Consider the following 13,674-nt stretch of genomic DNA (forward strand, 5'->3'; position numbering starts at 1 on the left):
AAAAAAAAAAAATTGCTTATTAAAATAATATAAATGCAACAAATTATAACTATTCATTGGAGAATAAAGTTCTGCTCATAAATATTTCATTGCAGAAAATAATAATAATAATAATAATAATAATAATAATAATAATAATAATAATAATAATACCATCAGTCCAGATGTCCTCTTCATTCATTCAAATTTCGTTGCTGATCCAGAGAAATCAATCTATCATAGAAAATTCAATTTTTGGGTAGATATATAGCATCATATCTGTAGGACCTGTATTTATAGGCATGTTTTTAAATTTATTCATACAAGCACTCCCATATTTCTCCCAGAAGTTAATATAATACAGGATTTTACATTTATATCATTTGGCAGATGCCCTTATCCAGAGCAACTTACATTATCTCATTTTTTTTTTAATACAGCTGAGCAATTGAGGTTTAAGGGCCTTGCTCAGGGGCCCAACAGTGGCGGCTTAGTAGACCTGGGATCGAACTCGCAACCTTTCGATTGGTAGCCCAACACCGTAACCACTAGGCTACCACATGCCCCCATTTTAAACACTTATACACTTATACGCATATATTAAACCCAGATTATGCACATGCGAATGGAACATTATTTAATCAGATGTGTCTAAAAAAAGAACTCTACATCATAATGTTATTTGGCTAAGGATATTTTTTTGCTTCACTGAGCTAGAACTAAAATTTATGTTTAATGGTATGAAAGAGCCTTCAGCTAGAATTTCATCTTGACTGTTTAAAGTACCATGAATTTCAGCCTCTCAAAAGCAAATTGTTGATCAAATGCGAACAGATTGGTGCAAATCCATTATTTAAATCCCCTGGATTTCATATTGTGATTAATGTGAAGTCATAAAACATAAATGTGGTGTCTGTTATTATAAGATTTGTCACCAGAAGATGGTATGATGCAATGGACTTTACAACATGTGATGTGATGTGATAATAGAACCCAGGAGAGTTTGTAACAAGTCTATCTCAATACATCATTAGACCCCAAGTTACAATAAAGTTCAGGCACTCAAATACTGTGTTTTACTAAATAGGAAAAATCTGGTTAGGAGGATAAAGCAAGACATGGCTGAATTACAATTACAATACAAATACAAGATTTTCATCACATAGCTGACTGTCTTTTGTTAGTCCTTAGTTAGGCGGTCTAATGATGTATTGAGACAGACTTGTTACAAGTTGAGCTGAAAAGTCTGTATGCAAATAGACGCAAGTATAGTCAGTGTGCTAAGACGAGAAAAAAAAAAACACCGTAAAGCTATAAACTATTCTCCAAAAGGTCTATGTGATTAATCCGTCTTGTTTGTCGGTTTTGTCTCTGACTCTTTGACCTCAAGAAATCATTTTGCCTCAGTTATCAGTCTGGCATAGGATCAGAGCAACATCCTGTTTGTTGTAAATACGAGACGGAGATTTGGCAATCAGTAAACATTAGTCCTGGTTCAAAGCTATAATTCTCTGACCTGTCTCTCAGGAAACAATAAATGACAATGAAATAAATGGTGGCAAAATTATGAAGTACTTGGCATGAAAGCACGATTTAATAACGCATTTAGTCACTTAAGCATGTACAAAAGGGGAGAACATAAATTCAACAAGCTTTCAGTACCCATTTAACTATATATTACCGCTGCAAGAGAGACCAGTAAGATCATCAAACATATAATAAAACTCAGATGGATCGATAAAGCACCGTTAGCCTGAGATCACCTGCAAAATCTACACATACAGTACAACCTGGCAGAGAAACCAGAATAGCATCATGCCCATGCAGCCATGAAGGCCTGTGTGGTCATTTTCATTTCCAAATCAATGTCTTCATGTTGTGAGAACGTACACTTTTATCCGGATCAGGAAGGAACAGTCTGGAAGGAATTGTATGAGGTGAAAGAGAAGGATTGAGGAAACTGGATAAATGTGACGTGTCCAGCTATCTCACAGTGAAAGTCCTATTTAACCTACACTGAAAAATAAGGAATATTACCTCAGGGCTCTCAAGTTCTGACAACCCCCAACAACAACCCCCCAAAGTATTTGTTTATTCATTCATTCATTCATTCATTCATCTTCTACCGCTTATCCGAACTACCTCGGGTCACGGGGAGCCTGTGCCTAACTCAGGCGTCATCGGGCATCAAGGCAGGTTACACCCTGGACAGAGTGCCAACCCATCGCAGGGCACACACACTCTAGTATTTGTTTAATTTCCATTTATTAATTTGTGTGTGTGAGAGAGAGAGAGAGAGAGAGAGAGAGAGAGAGAGAGAGAGAGAGATAGAGAGAGAGAGAGATAATGACTGGTGATGTTTATTGTAAGTGTTTGTTGCCTTTTTGGACTCCTTTATCATTTGTAATGTTGCTCCCATTTAAAACAGTTCGGCTCAAGCCCAGACATTTTTAGGGTCATGATTGTTTCGCTTTGAGGTTTTGTTCAAACCGACCATCGAAAACACTCTCGCTAATGAATGTTTTTTTTTTCATAATCTTACCCAGATAGTGCTATTTTCTGATTGGCTGTTGTGTATCCTCGCTACAATTACAATTAAAAAATGCTACAATTACTGTCTGCTGTTATACGTTGTGCAATAGTAATGACACCAGCGTCTTGGGTTCGAGTCTCAGCCCAGGTATGAGTTAGGAGTTTGGATTTATTCAGGGCTTTTAAGATACCTGTTTCAAACATGTTGGAAAAACAAAAAAGAATTGTGTTAAAGTTACTCAATTCAGTCATGATAAACCGATGTACACCCTTCCACACTGTAAATAATGTAAATGTAAATAATGTGCCATCAGCTACAATCAGGTTTCTTGCTGCAGATTTAAAGCTAGTGATTTTCTAGTGGGGGGCACGGTGGCTTAGTGGTTAGCACGTTCACCTCACACCTCCAGGGTTGGGGGTTCGATTCCCGCCTCCTCCTTGTGTTTGTGGAGTTTGCATGTTCTCCCTGTGCCTCGGGGGTTTCCTCCCGGTACTCCGGTTTCCTCCCCCGGTCCAAAGACATGCATGGTAGGTTGATTGGCATCTCTGGAAAATTGTCCGTAGTGTGTGATGAATGAACTTTTTGAATGAAAGTGTGTGTGTGCCCTGCGATGGGTTGGCACTCCGTCCAGGGTGTATCCTGCCTTGATGCCCTATGACGCCTGAGATAGGCACAGGCTCCCTGTGAACGGTAGAAAATGAATGAATGAATGAATGATTTGATAGATAGATAGATAGATAGATATTGAAAAGCAACCAATTTTGTAAATGAAAGAATAAAGGTATTATTTTCAATGCATTAATTCTGCATTAGCGTTTCCCGAGGCAGGGAGATACGTTGTAAACAAATGTCAAATGAACTCAACAAGCTGCGATCGGATACTTCATTTAAATAATAAAGGGATTAAGCTCTAGAAGAAATATTTCTCATGATACACAAGTCACAGCACAATGCTTTTAAAGCAGGTCTACCTAGAATTCTCTTTCTGCTAAATCTTTTAAGAGGTTTATCGTAAATCTTATGGCTTTAAGCTAAGAATGTGTTCGTGTTTTCTAAGAGTGCGTAATCTCTTTAATAATCACACACACACATACACATGCACACACACACACACACACCCACACACATGCAGACGATTCTGTAGACATGGATTCTGTGAGTTCTTCTTTTAATATTATTTAGTGTGCTGCAGGTCATAACAACATAGCATTAAGCATTACATGGCTGATTTCCGAGAGGAAGATGACAAATACAGTATCTTATGCTGACATTACAGACTGTAATTGAATAATAAAAGGTAGAAAGGCGTTCTGGATAGCTACAGGGCTCTCGAGTTTTGAAGACAGTCAAGCGTGACATCTCCAACACCAACACCCCCCACCACCCGGAATTTAACCGAACAAATAGTATTTGTTTAATTTCCATTTATTAATTTGTTTGTGTTGTGTGTGTGTGAGAGAGAGAAAGAGAGAGAGAGATAGAGATTATGACTGGTGGTGTTTATTGTAAGTGTTTGTTGCCTTTTTGGACTCCTTTATCATTTGTAATGTTGCTCCCATTTAAAACAGTTTGGCTCAAGCCCAGACATTTTTAGGGTCATTATTGAGGACAATGTCCCGTCCAGAGACAAACTGTTTCGTGTTGAGGTTTTGTTCAAACCGACCATCAAAAATACCCTCTCTAATGAATATATTTTTTTTTCATTGGTTGTTGCGTTAAATCTTACTCTTAAATCTTACTTACTTAAATCTTTTTTTGATTGGCTGATAAGTGTCAGGCTCGACTAAGAACTCCAGGGGAGACGTGCTTGATTCCTGCCCAGTTCCATAGAGACAGCAGTGTGGACTCCATACTGTGGACAGATACATTTTGGGTGCTGCGGCATATTAAATATATGATAAATAGTCAAAAAGTTTTTCTGCGTGAGAAATACGATGTGTGCCAGGAGAGCGTGAGAAAAGACCTAAATGAGTGACTGTCACTCTCAATGTGTGACACTTGACAGCCCTGTAGCTATTATGTCTTCACCTGCTTTAGTGGTCAGTGTTTGTCTTTAAATCTCAGTAACTAACATGAGTAACAAAATAAAACAATATAAAATAAGCATCATCATCATCATCATCATCATCATCATCATTATCACTTGCACCACAGTGCAGTTGAATTCTCGACTCTGTTTGATCAGGAGCTGTTGATTATTTTTCCCTAACAGCAGGTGACGTTTCCATGTAATACGATGAGCTTGTTCTTGTCTTATTAACTTTAAGAGACGAGGAAATAAAGACTGGTGAGCAAACATTTGTTATAACACAAGTGATATCAGGAATATTTGAGTTTCATTAACATTACACTTTAAATGTTATTATGAACGGGTAAAATGTACACGTCAAAGAAAAAAAATTAGCTTTGGTCAACAGTTATCGTATAAGAGGGTATAAAAAAAGATGTGTGTGTGTGCAGGTGTTTTTATAATTCAATGAATCAATCAAGAAATTTTTTCCTGTAAAATGGAAATCATGCGATTCCTGTCATCAGCTGCTGAGATCATTACTGAGAAAACGTGCTTTCAGGAATTTACTCGTCTCAACAGCTTGATATAAAATAATTCTTTCGGCTGAAAGCTAATTTCCCTCTTAGAAAAGCACAGGTTTTTTTTTCACTTTATTATTTATGAAGGCCGATAATTTCTGTCCTGCGGTTTTGACACCGCTCGGGGGTTCGCCTCTCAGAGGGGACGCCGTGTCCGTGTCTAGCTCATAAAGCCAAGGTCACAGAGTCATAGCAGCTGGAAATATTTCATCTCCCAACCACCAGGGCATTGTGGGTAACTAAACTGTGAGGTCTAGACTGTTCATTATCACTGTCCTCTTCTTTATTCAAAGCGATAAAGCAGTACACAACAACAAAAAAGACTTTTTAGTTTCTCCACTGTGTAGCTTTATAGTTTCTCTAATGTTTCTAAATGCTCTGTTTATCACTGCTACTGTTTGTAAGGACTCTGCCCGGACTCTGGCCGCGTGCACCTGTTTATGTTTCTCGTCACGTGTCTGCCCCGCCTTCGTCTGCTCCTCCCTGTCATCACACCTGATCCTTATTGTGTCATTGTCTTCTTGTATTTAACTGTGCCGCGTTGCTTCATGCAGCGCGGCATCTACTGTGATTTGTCCTGTCTAGTCTGCGTCCCGTTTCATGTTTTCAGTTATTAAACCCTATTTTTGATTTATGCTATCCTGCGTTTGGGTCCGCTCTGTTTTCCGTCGTTAAAGAAGATGCCGCCACATGAGGACCCAGCGGGATAGCAGCTACTTGGACCGGCTGACTGGGAGTATTTTTTTTCGTGTTTGTGTTTTTTTTTTTTTTTTTTTTCCCCTCTGGACTTGGCGCGTTTGGCGATGTGGGTCCGCATTTTTTCGGTGAGGGGCGCCGCCTCGCTTTTGGTTTTTTCGCGGGGGGCGCCGCCTCACTTCCTGGTTGCGGGCCATGTCGCCAGCCCAAGGTTTGTTCTGTTTTTTCAGTGTCCTGGGACATCGCCCCGCACTTTTTGGTGGGGGGCGTCGCTTCACTTTTGGTTTCCGTGGAGGACGTCGCCTCACTTCCTGTCCGCGGGGGTGTCGCAGGCCTGTGTTTTTTCCTGTTTTTGGACTTCCCTGTTTTGTGGAGGATTTATTTTTTTCCCTCCCGCCCTCCCTTTCCTGGACTTTGGGGGTGGATCTGGCCGGGGTGCGTCTGGGGTTGTGCTCGGCCCTTCAGCTCGGCTGTGGACGTCGCTCAGCCCTTCAGCTCGGCTGTGGACGTCGCTCGGCCCTCTCTGGCTGCGCCGCCGTGTGCCTTGCTCCCCCCACCTGCCTCGCCGTGTGCCTTGCTCCCCCCACCTGCCTCGCCGTGTGCCTTGCTCCCCCCACCTGCCTCGCCGTGTGCCTTGCTCCCCCCACCTGCCTCGCCGTGTGCCTTGCTCCCCCCTCCCGGGCCCGTCGGGACTACCTGGACGGATTGGCGCGTCGGGAGCCGCGCCTTGGGGGGGGCTCTGTAAGGACTCTGCCCGGACTCTGGCCACGTGCATCTGTTTATGTTTTTCGTCACGTGTCTGCCCCGCCTTCGTCTGCTCCTCCCTGTCATCACACCTGATCCTTATTGTGTCATTGTCTTCTTGTATTTAACTGTGCCGCGTTGCTTCGTGCAGCGCGGCATCTACTGTGATTTGTCCTGTCTAGTCTGCGTCCCGTTTCATGTTTTCAGTTATTAAACCCTATTTTTGATTTATGCTATCCTGCGTTTGGGTCCGCTCTGTTTTCCGTCGTTAAACTGTTAGAGACATTTCATTTAAACTCCTTCCTCATTGTGTAGGTTTATTTTCTATGTCTTATATTTAATGAAGGGGGGCACGGTGGCTTAGTGGTTAGCACGTTCGCCTCACACCTCCAGGGTTGGGGGTTCGATTCCCACCTCCACCTTGTGTGTGTGGAGTTTGCATGTTCTCCCCGTGCCTCGGGGGTTTCTCCGGGTACTCCAGTTTCCTCCCCCGGTCCAAAGACATGCATGGTAGGTTGATTGGCATCTCTGGAAAATTGTCCGTAGTGTGTGAGTGAATGAGTGTGTGTGCCCTGTGATGGGTTGGCACTCCATCCAGGGTGTATCCTGTCTTGATGCCCGATGTCACCTGAGATAGGCACAGGCTCCCCGTGACCCAAGGTAGTTCGGATAAGCGGTAGAAAGTGAGTGAATGAATGTTTAATGCATTCGGACATTACCCAGAATGCCATGCTGAAAGTGGTACAGAGGGATTTAGACCTTAATTAATCTTTACTTACAGAGAGCGCAAAGATGCAGCGACTCTTTAGTCCTTTACTCTGTCTAACTCTCTCGTTTCCTCATCTGTAGACACCTATAAAAATCAGCTTCTAAAACATTCATGCTCATTGTTCTTCTTTATCTCACACCTCATAGATCCCTAACCAGCCGAGTCTTTACTAATTCAGCGCTCGCAGCGTTAATTCTACCCGGGACTTTTCCTGGATATGGCACTAAACCTGAGGAAATCAGTTTTTCTCTGTTATATTTATGAGCTAATAGATTTACAGTATCGTTTAACTGTTATCCCTGTAATCAGCTTCTCTGTTACAGAAAACAGAACAAAAAGAACTCATTCCTGTTGTATAATTAGTTAAAAGAGCCGCTCATAAGGCTGATCAGACCTCTTAAAGCTGGAATGATAAAAATGTACGGTTTCTAATCCAGTGTAAAATATACATAATGTAATAATAATGAGTAGAACTTTCCTCTGCCTATTCAGCCATAATCCTTCTTCTTAATGCTGTAAATCTTCCTTGTTACCTCTTCCCAATGGTCCTCTATTGGATCTGGTGACTGGGAAGCACTTTGAAGTACATCATCAACCTCATTATCATGTTCTTAGACTCACTTTGAGATGGCGTTGAGAAATGATGGATTATCCTAAACTTTTTTTTTTTTTTTTACATGTAGCCATAAAGGGATCTGTAGATACATAGTACAGGACAAACTAACATGCCATGCTGCATTCGAACAGCGTTTGTCTGGTATTAAGGAAACCTGTGTGTGGCACAAATACATCTCCCACACAACTAAACAACCACCAGTACCACCACCACCAACCTGAACTAATGACAACATTTTTTGACTCTACCATCTGCATGTCATGGCAGAAAGCAAGTGAAACATCTATACCAATAGACCCTCCTCCTGCCCACCAGAGGGAACCCTTGCAGGAGTACTGACACTTCCGGGGTCACAACAGAGCATTTCTAACCATGCATCGCTTTCAGTTATTCTGCGTGCCAAGCTGTTACATGTTGTTTATTTCTGGTGCTATTCTGTGCATGAGCTTACAGCCTGTTTTCCTGAATTTGTGCATTGTTTAATTTGTATGCTCTACAGATCTGTCTTCTGCTTTACCGAACTCTGTTCCTGTTTCCTGACCCTGCCTCTGTCTAGTGTTTGGGGTTTGTTTGCCTGTGTGTTTGTTTTTGCTGCACATGGATCCTGCTCAATCATTATAGCAAGATTCATCATCAGCATTTTCATGATCTTTAGGTGAAGGTCAGGAGCCTTTTGACCTTGACCCCTTGAGCTGAAGATCATTAAAAAGAGATATTCAGGAGTGGAACCCTGATGTAGTCTTGTGCTGTAGTGTTCCAGCTCATTGCAGTTCCCTGATCTCTCTCTCATTAAACCACAGAACTGCTTCTCGCAGGATGCTTTTTTGTTTTGCACAGTTCTGAGTAAACTCTAGAGATTGGGATTGTGTTGTGAGTAAAAATCCCAGGGCTTGTGTTCCTAAAGATTCTTAGTGTAAACGCCTTTTGGCTAAGATCAAGTGTAGTATCTGTTCTTATCAGTTTAATATCTGATACGTCCTCTATATGAGGACTAAATATTAAACAGATTTTTAGAGCTGGGAGTCGGAAAAGGGGCTTGGTCCGTCCGCTCCAAGCATCGACTTGGTATTGCAGTACATCCAGGTTTGGTTGGTGGGAAGTCATGGCCTAATGGTTAGAGAGTTTGACTACTAACCCTAAGGTTGTGGGTTCCAGTCTCGGGCCGGCGATACCAAGACTGAGGTGCCCTTGAGCAAGGCACAGAACCCTCCAACTGCTCCCCGGGCGCCGCAGCATAAATGGCTGCCCACTGCTCTGAGTGTGTGTTCACAGTGTGTGTGTTCACTGCTGTGTGTGTGCACTTTGGATGGGTTAAACGCAGAGAACGAATTCTGAGTATGGGTCACCGTACTTAGCCGTATGCCACCTTAAATTTAAAAATTTAAATTAAAGAGTTCCTCCTAGTAATGTAATTCTAAGATAACTCTGTAGGAGTTTCCCCTTAAAATGAAAGAGACGATCCTAGTAAAGATAAAAGTTCTTCATAAAGCATCTTAACACTTAAAACAGCTGATAAGGCCAAAAAGTGTTAGGAGTAGCGAGGAGGACTTTTAAGAGGATTAAGGAGAAGAAATGTATTGAATACGATATTTAATAATGATAGTGAGTTAAAGGTGGGGTCTCCGATTTTTGAAAGCCAATGTTGACATTTGAAATCACCAAAACAAACACGCCCCTAACCCAAATGGATCCCACCCCTGTATCCATAGCTCCGCCCACACGTACATACGTAACCCAGGCAACTAATGGAAAGAAATGTGTCTTTATCATAGCTGAAGGGAAGAACAATACGATTGTAGATAAACAAACAAGCAAAAATGACACACAAGCATAATCATGTAAAGGACAAAGGCATATATTAGTTCTGTGTAACAAAACAAAACCAACGTTACTCACCTATCGAGAAGGAAAAAAGCGCCTCGGCGTCTTAAGTAAAGTTGGTCACATATTCACAGATTGGAGTTTCCAGAGTCAATAACTCCTGAGCTAAACGCTGTTACTACACAAAACACGGTTGTAGCTGCGTCTCTACATTACTACGATAGAAAAGAGGTGTTATTTGTGTAGTAACAGTGTTTAGCTCAGGAGTTATTGACTCGGGAAACTCCAATCTGTGAATATGTGACCAACTTCCTGCTCCTTCAGTTCTCTCCAGCGCTGGAAAGCTGATCCTATATTAACACGTCCTACTTCTTACCTTATCGTAAGCCTTTCTTCGCTTTCTTTCTTTGTTTTTATCCTCCATGTCAATGTTAAAACCGCTTTCTGCTAATGTCACTGAACACTCTCTCTGCCCCGCCCCTTTCTGCTCATTGGCTACACGTTTGTTTTGAATTTTGTTTTTGATTTTTTTATTATTCGGCCCGACTCAGTTTTCTGAAGCATTTCTCAAAAATCGGAGACCCTGCCTTTAATAAGATGATACAGATTATCGTGCAGGATTATTTTTGTGACCAATCATATCAGACACAGCACAGAAATACTGTATATTTAAATATTCTGCCACTATGTCATTTATAGTGACTCCAACATCTTATTAATAAGTTATAAATTATTTAATTTGTCTCTATGACATTTCTGTCACAGTGTCGGAGATGTTTACATTTACAGTACATTTACGTTACATCTATTACATTTATAACATACAGATCATACAGAACATCTGTAATATGATCGGTCACGAACGTAATCCCTACACGATATAGTCTCAAATATCTTAACAAAGAGACAAAGTGAAGGTTTATAATAGACCAGAGTGTATTTATTTTTTTAATGGACAACCAATCACAGTCTTCTACAGAATGTGTCATACCCAGTAACGGGTTAAGCCCCGCCTCCTCTCTAAGATAAACGTTGTTGTCTTTTTTGTAAGCTAAATTAGAAGCTCTCTGAGGTCATTCTTAGAATCTATGAATATCAGCTCTGGTGATTAACATTAAAACGCTTTTAGAACTTTGAAAGAACTATTTAGGGAACAATAGCTTTTAATGTTGTTTATCAAATGCACTTGTTGTGTGTGCAGATGTGGCGTACTTGGCCATATCACCTGCAAAAAATCTCAACATTACAGAAGAGAAAAAAGAAACAGAAATGACTGTAATTAATTTTATACTAAGCAGCTGCTGTTTTTTTATTCAAACCAACATACTGTATTAATTCCCTTCATTAAAATTGATTTATTTAATAGCATTCATTTAAAGCATTTCCTCATTTTTATGGTGACAGACAGATGCGTTTGACCTCCTCCTCCATTTTAAAGGAGTTTAATCAGCGATTCGCACATCTTACAGAAGGCACCTAGTTGGCATAACATGCTCGTGTGTTTTTCTTTCCAATAAATCAAACAACATTGTCAGACATGGCGTGACAGCATTGTCAGGATGCGCTGTCTCTCCTGATCGACAGACATCTGGCCTACGGTGAGCAATAGATAAACACAGAGTCAGACTGAACATCTGGATAGCGGTGTGTTTGAAAGTGTGTTTATGTCAAAATCTATTTCTCAGATTAGCACTGATATTGAAATTTTTCACACACACACGCACATGCACACGCGCAATGAAGTAGACATAATGTATAGCTTATTATATGCAAGAAAGATTCATTTTTCCATCTTATTGACCAGTGAACAGTTGCATTGACATACATAAAGGAGAGAGAGAGAGAGAGAGACAGAGAGAGAGAGAGATCAATATAACCATCGTATAACAAATGAAATTTGGAATTGAATCTCCCATCCATTATGAAACACTCAGTTCCTGTAACTCAGGTGTGTCATTATAAAGGAGCGACAATATGGAAACGGCACAAAAGCCCAAACCCCAGCCATGTCGTCCTCTATAATAACACAGTGTACAAAATGAACGCAGCCTCCTGCTGTTTTGATTAATGAGAGCTCCTGGTGCATATCAATACCTCTCGTCTGCCTTATAGTCACGTCCAAGGTTATTGTTCTCTTTCTGAATAACTACATTACAAAGCACTGTTCAATATCATGGATTTTCCTAGCGATCCATTCTGTTCTGTTCCAGACGTGGGTGAGATTGCTTTCCATTTGATGATTCTGAAACTCATGATGGAAACACAAGAGGTCAGATTTTCACACAGCGATGAATAATAATCATACTGAAGCACCACAACGTCTGCTATTTGTTTTCTGAGGATCTGTGAATATTTCTCTGCAGGCGTCAAAACCCCTTTCAGATTCTGTTCACATGCATGTGGAGGATGTGCCTTTGTAAGGAAAACGCACTAAATTGGACACTGGTTAAATATCTGACTAAGCAACTGTTTTGTGCAAATAATCATGAAGTCTCACCATGAGCTAATATTTTTCGCTAGAGAATATGTAGAGCTTTTTAATACGACTGTAGTGACAAGAACAGAGTCGCTTTAATTTAGGGATCTGTTTAAAAAGCTGAAAAGCAAAGCAAAACAAAGCTCCAGGGCCAATTAGATACGATGTTAAAGCGCAGATACAAACTCATCCAATTTAAGAAACAAATTCATTTCCGAGGGCACTTGCTGGAGTGGAGAGCACTCGGAGGCCGGTTGATAGCTGATTAAGTATTAGCACCAGGCGAGCGAGACACACTGGATTTATTACCCACGCCTTTGAGTTCCTCTGTTTAGTGGAAGCATTTTTAAAGTAAATGACTCCAGGCTCAGGAGACCTTCTCACTGCCTCCAAACATTAGAAATAACAACCGGCTACACGCGAACGAGCAGAAAGGCTCCGTATGATAGGAGAGAAAAATATCTGAGAAATGGAAATGAGGAAGATGAATCTGGGTCAGGGGAGCACAGTGGCTTAGTGGGGAGCACATTCGCCTCACACCTCCAAGGTTGGGGGTTCGATTCCCGCCTCCGTGGGAATACAATAATACTATAATATATAGTTAGACATGTGAAAGTCAGGGGGTCACGGTGGCTTAGTGGTTAGCACGTTCGCCTCACACCTCCGCCTTGTGTGTGTGGAGTTTGCATGTTCTCCAAGTGCCTCGGGGGTTTCCTCCGGGTACTCCGGTTTCCTCCCCCGTTCCAAAGACATGCATGGTAGGTTGATTGGCATCTCTGGAAAATTGTCCGTAGTGTGTGATTGCGTGAGTGAATGAGAGTGTGTGTGTGTGTGTGTGTGTGTGTGTGTGCCCTGCGATGGGTTGGCACTCCGTCCAGGGTGTATCCTGCCTTGATGCCCGATGACGCCTGAGATAGGCACAGGCTCCCCGTGACCCGAGGTAGTTCGGATAAGCGGTAGAAGATGAATGAATGAATGAATCTGGGTCACAATGATGTTCAGCAGGGAGGGAGGAGGGGGTAAGGAGTTTATTTAACTGACACTGGAACAAAAAAACGCATGAAAGGAGATCTTTTTAACTCTTATTAAGAGTTAAAGTGAAGGTCTGAGTGTCAGTGAAGTGCTTGTGTCTGGTTTTAAAGCAGCTCTTATACAATCACATACTGACCTGATCTGTGACTTTCACAGTTTATTCCATACAGGAACAGCGCCGATTGCATTGAACGCTCTCTTCCTCATGAAGGAACACAGGAAGTCGTACCGGCTCTCGCCGGTTCTCCATCTCTCAGGTATTTCTGACCTCCTTTATTTTTTATACCTTCGATTCAGACGGGTCTTTAATCCGATTTGAGAGCCACAGAACCAGATCAACACAATGAAACTCAAACTTAATCAAGTTTCTCCATGTCAGAGTAAGCAGATTCTGTGCAACACCCAGCCATATGTGCACT

The 13,674-nt window shown here is 41.4% G+C and overlaps 1 non-coding gene across 1 annotated transcript; it reads left to right on the forward strand.

Annotated features, from left to right (window-relative positions):
• Window positions 1-8,834: 8,834 nt before the first annotated feature.
• On the forward strand, window positions 8,835-9,025 carry LOC132847774 (U2 spliceosomal RNA). The gene has a single exon (XR_009648664.1). It is a non-coding gene; the product is annotated as a U2 spliceosomal RNA (small nuclear RNA).
• The last annotated feature ends 4,649 nt before the right edge of the window (window positions 9,026-13,674 follow it).

This window comes from Tachysurus vachellii, chromosome 6, assembly GCF_030014155.1.
Source record: "Tachysurus vachellii isolate PV-2020 chromosome 6, HZAU_Pvac_v1, whole genome shotgun sequence".
In the NCBI taxonomy this organism is placed as follows: domain Eukaryota; kingdom Metazoa; phylum Chordata; class Actinopteri; order Siluriformes; family Bagridae; genus Tachysurus; species Tachysurus vachellii.